The 13,372-nt window shown below is 48.2% G+C and overlaps 4 non-coding genes across 4 annotated transcripts; all 4 read left to right on the forward strand.

Annotated features, from left to right (window-relative positions):
- The first annotated feature begins 1,083 nt into the window (after nucleotides 1-1,083).
- Nucleotides 1,084-1,155, forward strand: TRNAE-CUC (transfer RNA glutamic acid (anticodon CUC)). Its single transcript has one exon. It is a non-coding gene; the product is annotated as a tRNA-Glu (tRNA).
- A 3,104-nt stretch (nucleotides 1,156-4,259) lies between these two features.
- Nucleotides 4,260-4,331, forward strand: TRNAE-CUC (transfer RNA glutamic acid (anticodon CUC)). The gene has a single exon. It is a non-coding gene; the product is annotated as a tRNA-Glu (tRNA).
- Nucleotides 4,332-7,445: 3,114 nt separating this feature from the next.
- Nucleotides 7,446-7,517, forward strand: TRNAE-CUC (transfer RNA glutamic acid (anticodon CUC)). Its single transcript has one exon. It is a non-coding gene; the product is annotated as a tRNA-Glu (tRNA).
- A 3,114-nt stretch (nucleotides 7,518-10,631) lies between these two features.
- Nucleotides 10,632-10,703, forward strand: TRNAE-CUC (transfer RNA glutamic acid (anticodon CUC)). Its single transcript has one exon. It is a non-coding gene; the product is annotated as a tRNA-Glu (tRNA).
- The last annotated feature ends 2,669 nt before the right edge of the window (nucleotides 10,704-13,372 follow it).

Raw genomic sequence — 13,372 nt, forward strand, 5'->3', positions numbered from 1 at the left:
TGGAGAGTGGCCCTGCCTGGGACCTGGGAGACTGGGGTTCAATTCCCCAACTGGGAAACTGCCTCTTCTTTTAAAGGCTTAAACCTACATTTTCAGAGCACCATCAATCAATATTTACTTCAAATACCGTTTACAATCTCACACTCATACTACAGAGTACGCCCATTTTTCTTTCATCCACACACCTCCTCCAAATCGAAACATTTATTCATGCCATCAAGTACCTTTCAAAATCTAGCACCCACAATTTGGACCTAAGACTCTTTTTCACAACCATTTCTCCCTTTTCATTTAAACTTCCTGCCTACTTCCTTGAAAAAGGAAAGGTGGAATCAAGGATTTTTCATGAGATAAAAAGGAAAGTACTGCATGATAAAAAAAATGCATTTAAGCTATTTTGTTTTCTCACACTAAGTAAATGAAATGTTGGGGCACACTCTGAAGGAGGAATTGTTTTATAGGAAGGTGAAACCTTTTATCTTTAGATAAAGTGTGAAGTTGTATAATTTACAGACACACTGAGAAAGGAAAACAAGCAGTGACCCGGATGTGCCCACCCACTAATCTCATCAGAGCTTTTCTAGTTCCGAGGTTCTTCCATGACTATCGACAGCAGGTCATGTGTTACACTGCATTGTGGGACTCGTAGTTCTATACACAGCATTGTAAAAGAGGAGTGCAGGTCCCAGCACCTTAAGTAAAAGCCTGCACATGTAGAGCTGGAGATGCCTGCGTTGACCTGGGAAAGCTAAGAGCTGCCCTCCTATCGGGGCTCTGAGAAGAAGCACTGATCGTCCCTTTAATTGTACTTCTGAATTTTCCTGCTAGTTAAGTGTGTAAGTGCTATTACTGCTGAAGGATGGGATGTCTTATGAGGGTGTGCTAGGTCTTGGAGAGCTGTAAAGTGTGAAGAGTTGTGAGTGCATTTGAGGTGCAGTCAATTTCTTTCTTCATGCTGTGCCTGAAAATGGTGTGTCCTTGCATGTCTGCTTTAATTTTCCTGTAATAGGAAATGGGATCCTGAGTAGCCTGCTGACCAGTTCTTGTTTCTATATTGGGTGGTGGTGGACGACCTGTGCCTGCTCCCTGGTGGTCTAGTGGTTAGGATTCGGCGCTCTCACCGCCGCGGCCCGGGTTCGATTCCCGGTCAGGGAACTCGAAGTTCCTTACACTTTTTACTTCTACACTTACATTTCTTATAGGAAACCTTTCATTTTACACTTTTCATGGATTCAAACACATTAGGAAACCTTTCAATTACAAATGCTTCATTACCACTAGTTCTTCTTTAATTGACTTTTCTCACAATATCACACAGCTTTCTCACAGCTCTTTTTTTCACTCCAAATAACATCTGAAAGCACTCCATCTTGCTGTGATCAGCTGAGAGCTCCAGAGCTCTTGCTTGTCCACATAGTGACTGCAAGATGTCTCCAGGGGGCACATTTCCCTGCTGCACCAGGAATACCCTTTGTAAGTGTCAGCGCAGTGTGTATAAGATTGGGGTTGCCTCCTTTCTTAGAACCTGAATTTCACAGCTTTTCTCAATATTTTTACCAGCCTGGAATTAAACGTACAGACGAGGTGGTTCAAAAAACACAGCCAGGTGGCAGCCCTACTAAGGAGGAAGTCCTGCCCCAGGACAGCACAGACCAAACCTTCTGCCTTCTGGCTGGACTTAAAATGTCCCTTTAGCCCCTGCCCCATAAGGCCTCTGACGGCGGGCACCTGCCTCAGGTGACTTCGGTCAGAAGGCCACTCCTTACTTCAGGCGCCAGCTGTCCCTTCAGGAGCCTCAGGGGAGGATAGCCTTGGCCGCGCCACACGCTAACCTTCACGGCAAGCGCTCGCATGGATGTCACCTAGGGGTCACCAGGGGTCGCAAGGGGCAAGCCAGATGTCGCAGCGGGCCCCTCCCCCATATGGCCTCTGACAGCGGGCCCCTACCTCAGTTGGCGCCAGTCAGAACGCCACTCCTTCTTTAAGGTGGCAGCTGTCCCTTCAGGAGACCTCAGATAGGATAGCCTGGGCGAGCCACACACTGACCTTGCTGACCTCGACAGTAGGCACTTACATGGATGTCATTTAGGGTTCTCCAGGGGTTGCATGGGGCAAGCCAGGAGTTGCAGCGGGTCCCTGCCCCATAAGGCCTCTGACAGTGGGCCCCTGCCTCAGGTGACTTCAGTCAGAAGGCCACTCCTTCATTAAGGGAGCAGCTGTCTCTCCCGGAGTCCTCAAATAGGATAGCCTTGGCCACGTCACACACTGACCTCAACGGCATGACAATTTCATGGCGATGCAAAACTGCCACTCAGGGCCGTGTTTAGGGATGTGCGAGCAGTGCGGCCGCACCGGGTGCTGACCAGGATTGGAGTTGCTGACCTCGGGGGGCGCTGTGTTTAGCAATAACTTACGAAACTTGCGATTTAAAAGCTCATGCTGGAAAGTTCCTTGTGTGTCCAAACTACAGAAAGCAAATAAAATGCCAAGATACCTCTTGTGATTACCGTTCCTGCTAGGGAGAGAGTTGGTGGTTTTGTCCAGAGGCAGCTTTGACTAGATATAAAATAGCGTAGAGGGTTCATGTGCCTGACGCAAAGAACAGAACCATATCTAATGTGGACAGCTGTCTGGATAGTCAAGCAGCTATCCAGCTCTTTAAAACAAATCTAATCTATGTGAGAGGGGCTATGGATAGATGAGGGGCACATTTGGCGGGTGGCAGTGAGTGAATCCGAGTAGGTGGTGATGGAGTGAAGGGGGTTGGGGGGTGCCAAAAAAGACTGTCTTCCAGCCACCAGGGCTACAGCCGGCCCTGCTGCTAGCAGGCAAAAATCTGAGCTCTCTCTGGCAGGAAGATTAATGAGAAGAGTTGTGTTGCCATTTTGATTGTTGCCTGAAATCTGTAAAGGGAAGGAACTCTGCAGCAGGTTGTATTAAATGTTAAGTTGAGACTAAGCAGAGCGCCCCCCCCCCTGAGGTGGGTGCCCCCGTGCATGTGAGCGAGCAGTGCGAGTGCAACAGTTGCAGCATCCTTAAGCCAGCTCTGCCCCCCCGTGTGGCTGGGAAGGAAGTGAGAAATGGAAAAACTCAGACGCTTGGCACAGAGAGGGCGGGTTTGACAGAAGAAGGAGCTGCTCAGCACACACAAAAATATCTCTTCCTACTTAGTATAGTGGAGAGTGGCCCTGCCTGGGACCTGGGAGACTGGGGTTCAATTCCCCAACTGGGAAACTGCCTCTTCTTTTAAAGGCTTAAACCTACATTTTCAGAGCACCATCAATCAATATTTACTTCAAATACCGTTTACAATCTCACACTCATACTACAGAGTACGCCCATTTTTCTTTCATCCACACACCTCCTCCAAATCGAAACATTTATTCATGCCATCAAGTACCTTTCAAAATCTAGCACCCACAATTTGGACCTAAGACTCTTTTTCACAACCATTTCTCCCTTTTCATTTAAACTTCCTGCCTACTTCCTTGAAAAAGGAAAGGTGGAATCAAGGATTTTTCATGAGATAAAAAGGAAAGTACTGCATGATAAAAAAAATGCATTTAAGCTATTTTGTTTTCTCACACTAAGTAAATGAAATGTTGGGGCACACTCTGAAGGAGGAATTGTTTTATAGGAAGGTGAAACCTTTTATCTTTAGATAAAGTGTAAAGTTGTATAATTTACAGACACACTGAGAAAGGAAAACAAGCAGTGACCCGGACGTGCCCACCCACTAATCTCATCAGAGCTTTTCTAGTTCCGAGGTTCTTCCATGACTATCGACAGCAGGTCATGTGTTACACTGCATTGTGGGACTCGTAGTTCTATACACAGCATTGTAAAAGAGGAGTGCAGGTCCCAGCACCTTAAGTAAAAGCCTGCTCATGTAGAGCTGGAGATGCCTGCGTTGACCTGGGAAAGCTAAGAGCTGCCCTCCTATCGGGGCTCTGAGAAGAAGCACTGATCGTCCCTTTAATTGTACTTCTGAATTTTCCTGCTAGTTAAGTGTGTAAGTGCTATTACTGCTGAAGGATGGGATGTCTTATGAGGGTGTGCTAGGTCGTGGAGAGCTGTAAAGTGTGAAGAGTTGTGAGTGCATTTGAGGTGCAGTCAATTTCTTTCTTCATGCTGTGCCTGAAAATGGTGTGTCCTTGCATGTCTGCTTTAATTTTCCTGTAATAGGAAATGGGATCCTGAGTAGCCTGCTGACCAGTTCTTGTTTCTATATTGGGTGGTGGTGGACGACCTGTGCCTGCTCCCTGGTGGTCTAGTGGTTAGGATTCGGCGCTCTCACCGCCGCGGCCCGGGTTCTATTCCCGGTCAGGGAACGCGAAGTTCCTTACACTTTTTACTTCTACACTTACATTTCTTATAGGAAACCTTTCATTTTACACTTTTCATGGATTCAAACACATTAGGAAACCTTTCAATTACAAATGCTTCATTACCACTAGTTCTTCTTTAATTGACTTTTCTCACAATATCACACAGCTTTCTCACAGCTCTTTTTTTCACTCCAAATAACATCTGAAAGCACTCCATCTTGCTGTGATCAGCTGAGAGCTCCAGAGCTCCAGAGCTCTTGCTTGTCCACATAGTGACTGCAAGATGTCTCCAGGGGGCACATTTCCCTGCTGCACCAGGAATACCCTTTGTAAGTGTCAGCGCAGTGTGTATAAGATTGGGGTTGCCTCCTTTCTTAGAACCTGAATTTCACAGCTTTTCTCAATATTTTTACCAGCCTGGAATTAAACGTACAGACGAGGTAGTTCAAAAAACACAGCCAGGTGGCAGCCCTACTAAGGAGGAAGTCCTGCCCCAGGACAGCACAGACCAAACCTTCTGCCTTCTGGCTGGACTTAAAATGTCCCTTTAGCCCCTGCCCCATAAGGCCTCTGACGGCGGGCACCTGCCTCAGGTGACTTCGGTCAGAAGGCCACTCCTTACTTCAGGCGCCAGCTGTCCCTTCAGGAGCCTCAGGGGAGGATAGCCTTGGCCGTGCCACACGCTGACCTTGACGGCAAGCGCTCGCATGGATGTCACCTAGGGGTCACCAGGGGTCGCAAGGGGCAAGCCAGATGTCGCAGCGGGCCCCTCCCCCATATGGCCTCTGACAGCGGGCCCCTACCTCAGTTGGCGCCAGTCAGAACGCCACTCCTTCTTTAAGGTGGCAGCTGTCCCTTCAGGAGACCTCAGATAGGATAGCCTGGGCCGAGCCACACACTGACCTTGCTGACCTCGACAGTAGGCACTTACATGGATGTCATTTAGGGTTCTCCAGGGGTTGCATGGGGCAAGCCAGGAGTTGCAGCGGGTCCCTGCCCCATAAGGCCTCTGACAGTGGGCCCCTGCCTCAGGTGACTTCAGTCAGAAGGCCACTCCTTCATTAAGGGAGCAGCTGTCTCTCCCGGAGTCCTCAAATAGGAAAGCCTTGGCCACATCACACACTGACCTCAACGGCATGACAATTTCATGGCGATGCAAAACTGCCACTCAGGGCCGGGTTTAGGGAGGTGCGAGCAGTGCGGCCGCACCGGGTGCTGACCAGGATTGGAGTTGCTGACCTCGGGGGGCGCTGTGTTTAGCAATAACTTACGAAACTTGCGATTTAAAAGCTCATGCTGGAAAGTTCCTTGTGTGTCCAAACTACAGAAAGCAAATAAAATGCCAAGATACCTCTTGTGATTACCGTTCCTGCTAGGGAGAGAGTTGGTGGTTTTGTCCAGAGGCACCTTTGACTAGATATAAAATAGCGTAGAGGGTTCATGTGCCTGACGCAAAGAACAGAACCATATCTAATGTGGAGAGCTGTCTGGATAGTCAAGCAGCTATCCAGCTCTTTAAAACAAATCTAATCTATGTGAGAGGGGCTATGGATAGATGAGGGGCACATTTGGCAGGTGGCAGTGAGTGAATCCGAGTAGGTGGTGATGGAGTGAAGGGGGTTGGGGGGGTGCCAAAAAAGACTGTCTTCCAGCCACCAGGGCTACAGCCGGCCCTGCTGCTAGCAGGCAAAAATCTGGGCTCTCTCTGGCAGGAAGATTAATGAGAAGAGTTGTGTTGCCATTTTGATTGTTGCCTGAAATCTGTAAAGGGAAGGAACTCTGCAGCAGGTTGTATTAAATGTTAAGTTGAGACTAAGCAGAGCGCCCCCCCCCCCTGAGGTGGGTGCCCCCGTGCATGTGAGCGAGCAGTGCGAGTGCAACAGTTGCAGCATCCTTTAGCCAGCTCTGCCCCCCGTGTGGGTGGGAAGGAAGTGAGAAATGGAAAAACTCAGACGCTTGGCACAGAGAGGGCGGGTTTGACAGAAGAAGGAGCTGCTCAGCACACACAAAAATATCTCTTCCTACTTAGTATAGTGGAGAGTGTCCCTGCCTGGGACCTGGGAGACTGGGGTTCAATTCCCCAACTGGGAAACTGCCTCTTCTTTTAAAGGCTTAAACCTACATTTTCAGAGCACCATCAATCAATATTTACTTCAAATACCGTTTACAATCTCACACTCATACTACAGAGTACGCCCATTTTTCTTTCATCCACACACCTCCTCCAAATCGAAACATTTATTCATGCCATCAAGTACCTTTCAAAATCTAGCACCCACAATTTGGACCTAAGACTCTTTTTCACAACCATTTCTCCCTTTTCATTTAAACTTCCTGCCTACTTCCTTGAAAAAGGAAAGGTGGAATCAAGGATTTTTCATGAGATAAAAAGGAAAGTACTGCATGATAAAAAAAATGCATTTAAGCTATTTTGTTTTCTCACACTAAGTAAATGAAATGTTGGGGCACACTCTGAAGGAGGAATTGTTTTATAGGAAGGTGAAACCTTTTATCTTTAGATAAAGTGTGAAGTTGTATAATTTACAGACACACTGAGAAAGGAAAACAAGCAGTGACCCGGATGTGCCCACCCACTAATCTCATCAGAGCTTTTCTAGTTCCGATGTTCTTCCATGACTATCGACAGCAGGTCATGTGTTACACTGCATTGTGGGACTCGTAGTTCTATACACAGCATTGTAAAAGAGGAGTGCAGGTCCCAGCACCTTAAGTAAAAGCCTGCACATGTAGAGCTGGAGATGCCTGCGTTGACCTGGGAAAGCTAAGAGCTGCCCTCCTATCGGGGCTCTGAGAAGAAGCACTGATCGTCCCTTTAATTGTACTTCTGAATTTTCCTGCTAGTTAAGTGTGTAAGTGCTATTACTGCTGAAGGATGGGATGTCTTATGAGGGTGTGCTAGGTCTTGGAGAGCTGTAAAGTGTGAAGAGTTGTGAGTGCATTTGAGGTGCAGTCAATTTCTTTCTTCATGCTGTGCCTGAAAATGGTGAGTCCTTGCATGTCTGCTTTAATTTTCCTGTAATAGGAAATGGGATCCTGAGTAGCCTGCTGACCAGTTCTTGTTTCTATATTGGGTGGTGGTGGACAACCTGTGCCTGCTCCCTGGTGGTCTAGTGGTTAGGATTCGGCGCTCTCACCGCCGCGTCCCGGGTTCGATTCCCGGTCAGGGAACGCGAAGTTCCTTACACTTTTTACTTCTACACTTACATTTCTTATAGGAAACCTTGCATTTTACACTTTTCATGGATTCAAACACATTAGGAAACCTTTCAATTACAAATGCTTCATTACCACTAGTTCTTCTTTAATTGACTTTTCTCACAATATCACACAGCTTTCTCACAGCTCTTTTTTTCACTCCAAATAACATCTGAAAGCACTCCATCTTGCTGTGATCAGCTGAGAGCTCCAGAGCTCCAGAGCTCTTGCTTGTCCACATAGTGACTGCAAGATGTCTCCAGGGGGCACATTTCCCTGCTGCACCAGGAATACCCTTTGTAAGTGTCAGCGCAGTGTGTATAAGATTGGGGTTGCCTCCTTTCTTAGAACCTGAATTTCACAGCTTTTCTCAATATTTTTACCAGCCTGGAATTAAACGTACAGACGAGGTGGTTCAAAAAACACAGCCAGGTGGCAGCCCTACTAAAGAGGAAGTCCTGCCCCAGGACAGCACAGACCAAACCTTCTGCCTTCTGGCTGGACTTAAAATGTCCCTTTAGCCCCTGCCCCATAAGGCCTCTGACGGCGGGCACCTGCCTCAGGTGACTTCGGTCAGAAGGCCACTCCTTACTTCAGGCGCCAGCTGTCCCTTCAGGAGCCTCAGGGGAGGATAGCCTTGGCCGTGCCACACGCTGACCTTGACGGCAAGCGCTCGCATGGATGTCACCTAGGGGTCACCAGGGGTCGCAAGGGGCAAGCCAGATGTCGCAGCGGGCCCCTCCCCCATATGGCCTCTGACAGCGGGCCCCTACCTCAGTTGGCGCCAGTCAGAACGCCACTCCTTCTTTAAGGTGGCAGCTGTCCCTTCAGGAGACCTCAGATAGGATAGCCTGGGCCGAGCCACACACTGACCTTGCTGACCTCGACAGTAGGCACTTACATGGATGTCATTTAGGGTTCTCCAGGGGTTGCATGGGGCAAGCCAGGAGTTGCAGCGGGTCCCTGCCCCATAAGGCCTCTGACAGTGGGCCCCTGCCTCAGGTGACTTCAGTCAGAAGGCCACTCCTTCATTAAGGGAGCAGCTGTCTCTCCCGGAGTCCTCAAATAGGAAAGCCTTGGCCACATCACACACTGACCTCAACGGCATGACAATTTCATGGCGATGCAAAACTGCCACTCAGGGCCGGGTTTAGGGAGGTGCGAGCAGTGCGGCCGCACCGGGTGCTGACCAGGATTGGAGTTGCTGACCTCGGGGGGCGCTGTGTTTAGCAATAACTTACGAAACTTGCGATTTAAAAGCTCATGCTGGAAAGTTCCTTGTGTGTCCAAACTACAGAAAGCAAATAAAATGCCAAGATACCTCTTGTGATTACCGTTCCTGCTAGGGAGAGAGTTGGTGGTTTTGTCCAGAGGCACCTTTGACTAGATATAAAATAGCGTAGAGGGTTCATGTGCCTGACGCAAAGAACAGAACCATATCTAATGTGGAGAGCTGTCTGGATAGTCAAGCAGCTATCCAGCTCTTTAAAACAAATCTAATCTATGTGAGAGGGGCTATGGATAGATGAGGGGCACATTTGGCAGGTGGCAGTGAGTGAATCCGAGTAGGTGGTGATGGAGTGAAGGGGGTTGGGGGGGTGCCAAAAAAGACTGTCTTCCAGCCACCAGGGCTACAGCCGGCCCTGCTGCTAGCAGGCAAAAATCTGGGCTCTCTCTGGCAGGAAGATTAATGAGAAGAGTTGTGTTGCCATTTTGATTGTTGCCTGAAATCTGTAAAGGGAAGGAACTCTGCAGCAGGTTGTATTAAATGTTAAGTTGAGACTAAGCAGAGCGCCCCCCCCCCCTGAGGTGGGTGCCCCCGTGCATGTGAGCGAGCAGTGCGAGTGCAACAGTTGCAGCATCCTTTAGCCAGCTCTGCCCCCCGTGTGGGTGGGAAGGAAGTGAGAAATGGAAAAACTCAGACGCTTGGCACAGAGAGGGCGGGTTTGACAGAAGAAGGAGCTGCTCAGCACACACAAAAATATCTCTTCCTACTTAGTATAGTGGAGAGTGGCCCTGCCTGGGACCTGGGAGACTGGGGTTCAATTCCCCAACTGGGAAACTGCCTCTTCTTTTAAAGGCTTAAACCTACATTTTCAGAGCACCATCAATCAATATTTACTTCAAATACCGTTTACAATCTCACACTCATACTACAGAGTACGCCCATTTTTCTTTCATCCACACACCTCCTCCAAATCGAAACATTTATTCATGCCATCAAGTACCTTTCAAAATCTAGCACCCACAATTTGGACCTAAGACTCTTTTTCACAACCATTTCTCCCTTTTCATTTAAACTTCCTGCCTACTTCCTTGAAAAAGGAAAGGTGGAATCAAGGATTTTTCATGAGATAAAAAGGAAAGTACTGCATGATAAAAAAAATGCATTTAAGCTATTTTGTTTTCTCACACTAAGTAAATGAAATGTTGGGGCACACTCTGAAGGAGGAATTGTTTTATAGGAAGGTGAAACCTTTTATCTTTAGATAAAGTGTGAAGTTGTATAATTTACAGACACACTGAGAAAGGAAAACAAGCAGTGACCCGGATGTGCCCACCCACTAATCTCATCAGAGCTTTTCTAGTTCCGAGGTTCTTCCATGACTATCGACAGCAGGTCATGTGTTACACTGCATTGTGGGACTCGTAGTTCTATACACAGCATTGTAAAAGAGGAGTGCAGGTCCCAGCACCTTAAGTAAAAGCCTGCACATGTAGAGCTGGAGATGCCTGCGTTGACCTGGGAAAGCTAAGAGCTGCCCTCCTATCGGGGCTCTGAGAAGAAGCACTGATCGTCCCTTTAATTGTACTTCTGAATTTTCCTGCTAGTTAAGTGTGTAAGTGCTATTACTGCTGAAGGATGGGATGTCTTATGAGGGTGTGCTAGGTCTTGGAGAGCTGTAAAGTGTGAAGAGTTGTGAGTGCATTTGAGGTGCAGTCAATTTCTTTCTTCATGCTGTGCCTGAAAATGGTGTGTCCTTGCATGTCTGCTTTAATTTTCCTGTAATAGGAAATGGGATCCTGAGTAGCCTGCTGACCAGTTCTTGTTTCTATATTGGGTGGTGGTGGACGACCTGTGCCTGCTCCCTGGTGGTCTAGTGGTTAGGATTCGGCGCTCTCACCGCCGCGGCCCGGGTTCGATTCCCGGTCAGGGAACTCGAAGTTCCTTACACTTTTTACTTCTACACTTACATTTCTTATAGGAAACCTTTCATTTTACACTTTTCATGGATTCAAACACATTAGGAAACCTTTCAATTACAAATGCTTCATTACCACTAGTTCTTCTTTAATTGACTTTTCTCACAATATCACACAGCTTTCTCACAGCTCTTTTTTTCACTCCAAATAACATCTGAAAGCACTCCATCTTGCTGTGATCAGCTGAGAGCTCCAGAGCTCTTGCTTGTCCACATAGTGACTGCAAGATGTCTCCAGGGGGCACATTTCCCTGCTGCACCAGGAATACCCTTTGTAAGTGTCAGCGCAGTGTGTATAAGATTGGGGTTGCCTCCTTTCTTAGAACCTGAATTTCACAGCTTTTCTCAATATTTTTACCAGCCTGGAATTAAACGTACAGACGAGGTGGTTCAAAAAACACAGCCAGGTGGCAGCCCTACTAAGGAGGAAGTCCTGCCCCAGGACAGCACAGACCAAACCTTCTGCCTTCTGGCTGGACTTAAAATGTCCCTTTAGCCCCTGCCCCATAAGGCCTCTGACGGCGGGCACCTGCCTCAGGTGACTTCGGTCAGAAGGCCACTCCTTACTTCAGGCGCCAGCTGTCCCTTCAGGAGCCTCAGGGGAGGATAGCCTTGGCCGCGCCACACGCTAACCTTCACGGCAAGCGCTCGCATGGATGTCACCTAGGGGTCACCAGGGGTCGCAAGGGGCAAGCCAGATGTCGCAGCGGGCCCCTCCCCCATATGGCCTCTGACAGCGGGCCCCTACCTCAGTTGGCGCCAGTCAGAACGCCACTCCTTCTTTAAGGTGGCAGCTGTCCCTTCAGGAGACCTCAGATAGGATAGCCTGGGCGAGCCACACACTGACCTTGCTGACCTCGACAGTAGGCACTTACATGGATGTCATTTAGGGTTCTCCAGGGGTTGCATGGGGCAAGCCAGGAGTTGCAGCGGGTCCCTGCCCCATAAGGCCTCTGACAGTGGGCCCCTGCCTCAGGTGACTTCAGTCAGAAGGCCACTCCTTCATTAAGGGAGCAGCTGTCTCTCCCGGAGTCCTCAAATAGGATAGCCTTGGCCACGTCACACACTGACCTCAACGGCATGACAATTTCATGGCGATGCAAAACTGCCACTCAGGGCCGTGTTTAGGGATGTGCGAGCAGTGCGGCCGCACCGGGTGCTGACCAGGATTGGAGTTGCTGACCTCGGGGGGCGCTGTGTTTAGCAATAACTTACGAAACTTGCGATTTAAAAGCTCATGCTGGAAAGTTCCTTGTGTGTCCAAACTACAGAAAGCAAATAAAATGCCAAGATACCTCTTGTGATTACCGTTCCTGCTAGGGAGAGAGTTGGTGGTTTTGTCCAGAGGCAGCTTTGACTAGATATAAAATAGCGTAGAGGGTTCATGTGCCTGACGCAAAGAACAGAACCATATCTAATGTGGAGAGCTGTCTGGATAGTCAAGCAGCTATCCAGCTCTTTAAAACAAATCTAATCTATGTGAGAGGGGCTATGGATAGATGAGGGGCACATTTGGCGGGTGGCAGTGAGTGAATCCGAGTAGGTGGTGATGGAGTGAAGGGGGTTGGGGGGTGCCAAAAAAGACTGTCTTCCAGCCACCAGGGCTACAGCCGGCCCTGCTGCTAGCAGGCAAAAATCTGAGCTCTCTCTGGCAGGAAGATTAATGAGAAGAGTTGTGTTGCCATTTTGATTGTTGCCTGAAATCTGTAAAGGGAAGGAACTCTGCAGCAGGTTGTATTAAATGTTAAGTTGAGACTAAGCAGAGCGCCCCCCCCCTGAGGTGGGTGCCCCCGTGCATGTGAGCGAGCAGTGCGAGTGCAACAGTTGCAGCATCCTTAAGCCAGCTCTGCCCCCCCGTGTGGCTGGGAAGGAAGTGAGAAATGGAAAAACTCAGACGCTTGGCACAGAGAGGGCGGGTTGGACAGAAGAAGGAGCTGCTCAGCACGCACAAAAATATCTCTTCCTACTTAGTATAGTGGAGAGTGTCCCTGCCTGGGACCTGGGAGACTATGGTTCAATTCCCCAACTGGGAAACTGCCTCTTCTTTTAAAGGGTTAAACCTACATTTTCAGAGCACCAGCAATCAATATTTACTTCAAATACCGTTTACAATCTCACACTCATACTACAGAGTACGCCCATTTTTCTTTCATCCACACACCTCCTCCAAATCGAAACATTTATTCATGCCATCAAGTACCTTTCAAAATCTAGCACCCACAATTTGGACCTAAGACTCTTTTTCACAACCATTTCTCCCTTTTCATTTAAACTTCCTGCCTACTTCCTTGAAAAAGGAAAGGTGGAATCAAGGATTTTTCATGAGATAAAAAGGAAAGTACTGCATGATAAAAAAAATGCATTTAAGCTATTTTGTTTTCTCACACTAAGTAAATGAAATGTTGGGGCACACTCTGAAGGAGGAATTGTTTTAGAGGAAGGTGAAACCTTTTATCTTTAGATAAAGTGTAAAGTTGTATAATTTACAGACACACTGAGAAAGGAAAACAAGCAGTGACCCGGACGTGCCCACCCACTAATCTCATCAGAGCTTTTCTAGTTCCGAGGTTCTTCCATGACTATCGACAGCAGGTCATGTGTTACACTGCATTGTGGCACTCGTAG

Source organism: Pleurodeles waltl, unplaced genomic scaffold, assembly GCF_031143425.1.
Source record: "Pleurodeles waltl isolate 20211129_DDA unplaced genomic scaffold, aPleWal1.hap1.20221129 scaffold_86, whole genome shotgun sequence".
Lineage (NCBI taxonomy): Eukaryota > Metazoa > Chordata > Amphibia > Caudata > Salamandridae > Pleurodeles > Pleurodeles waltl.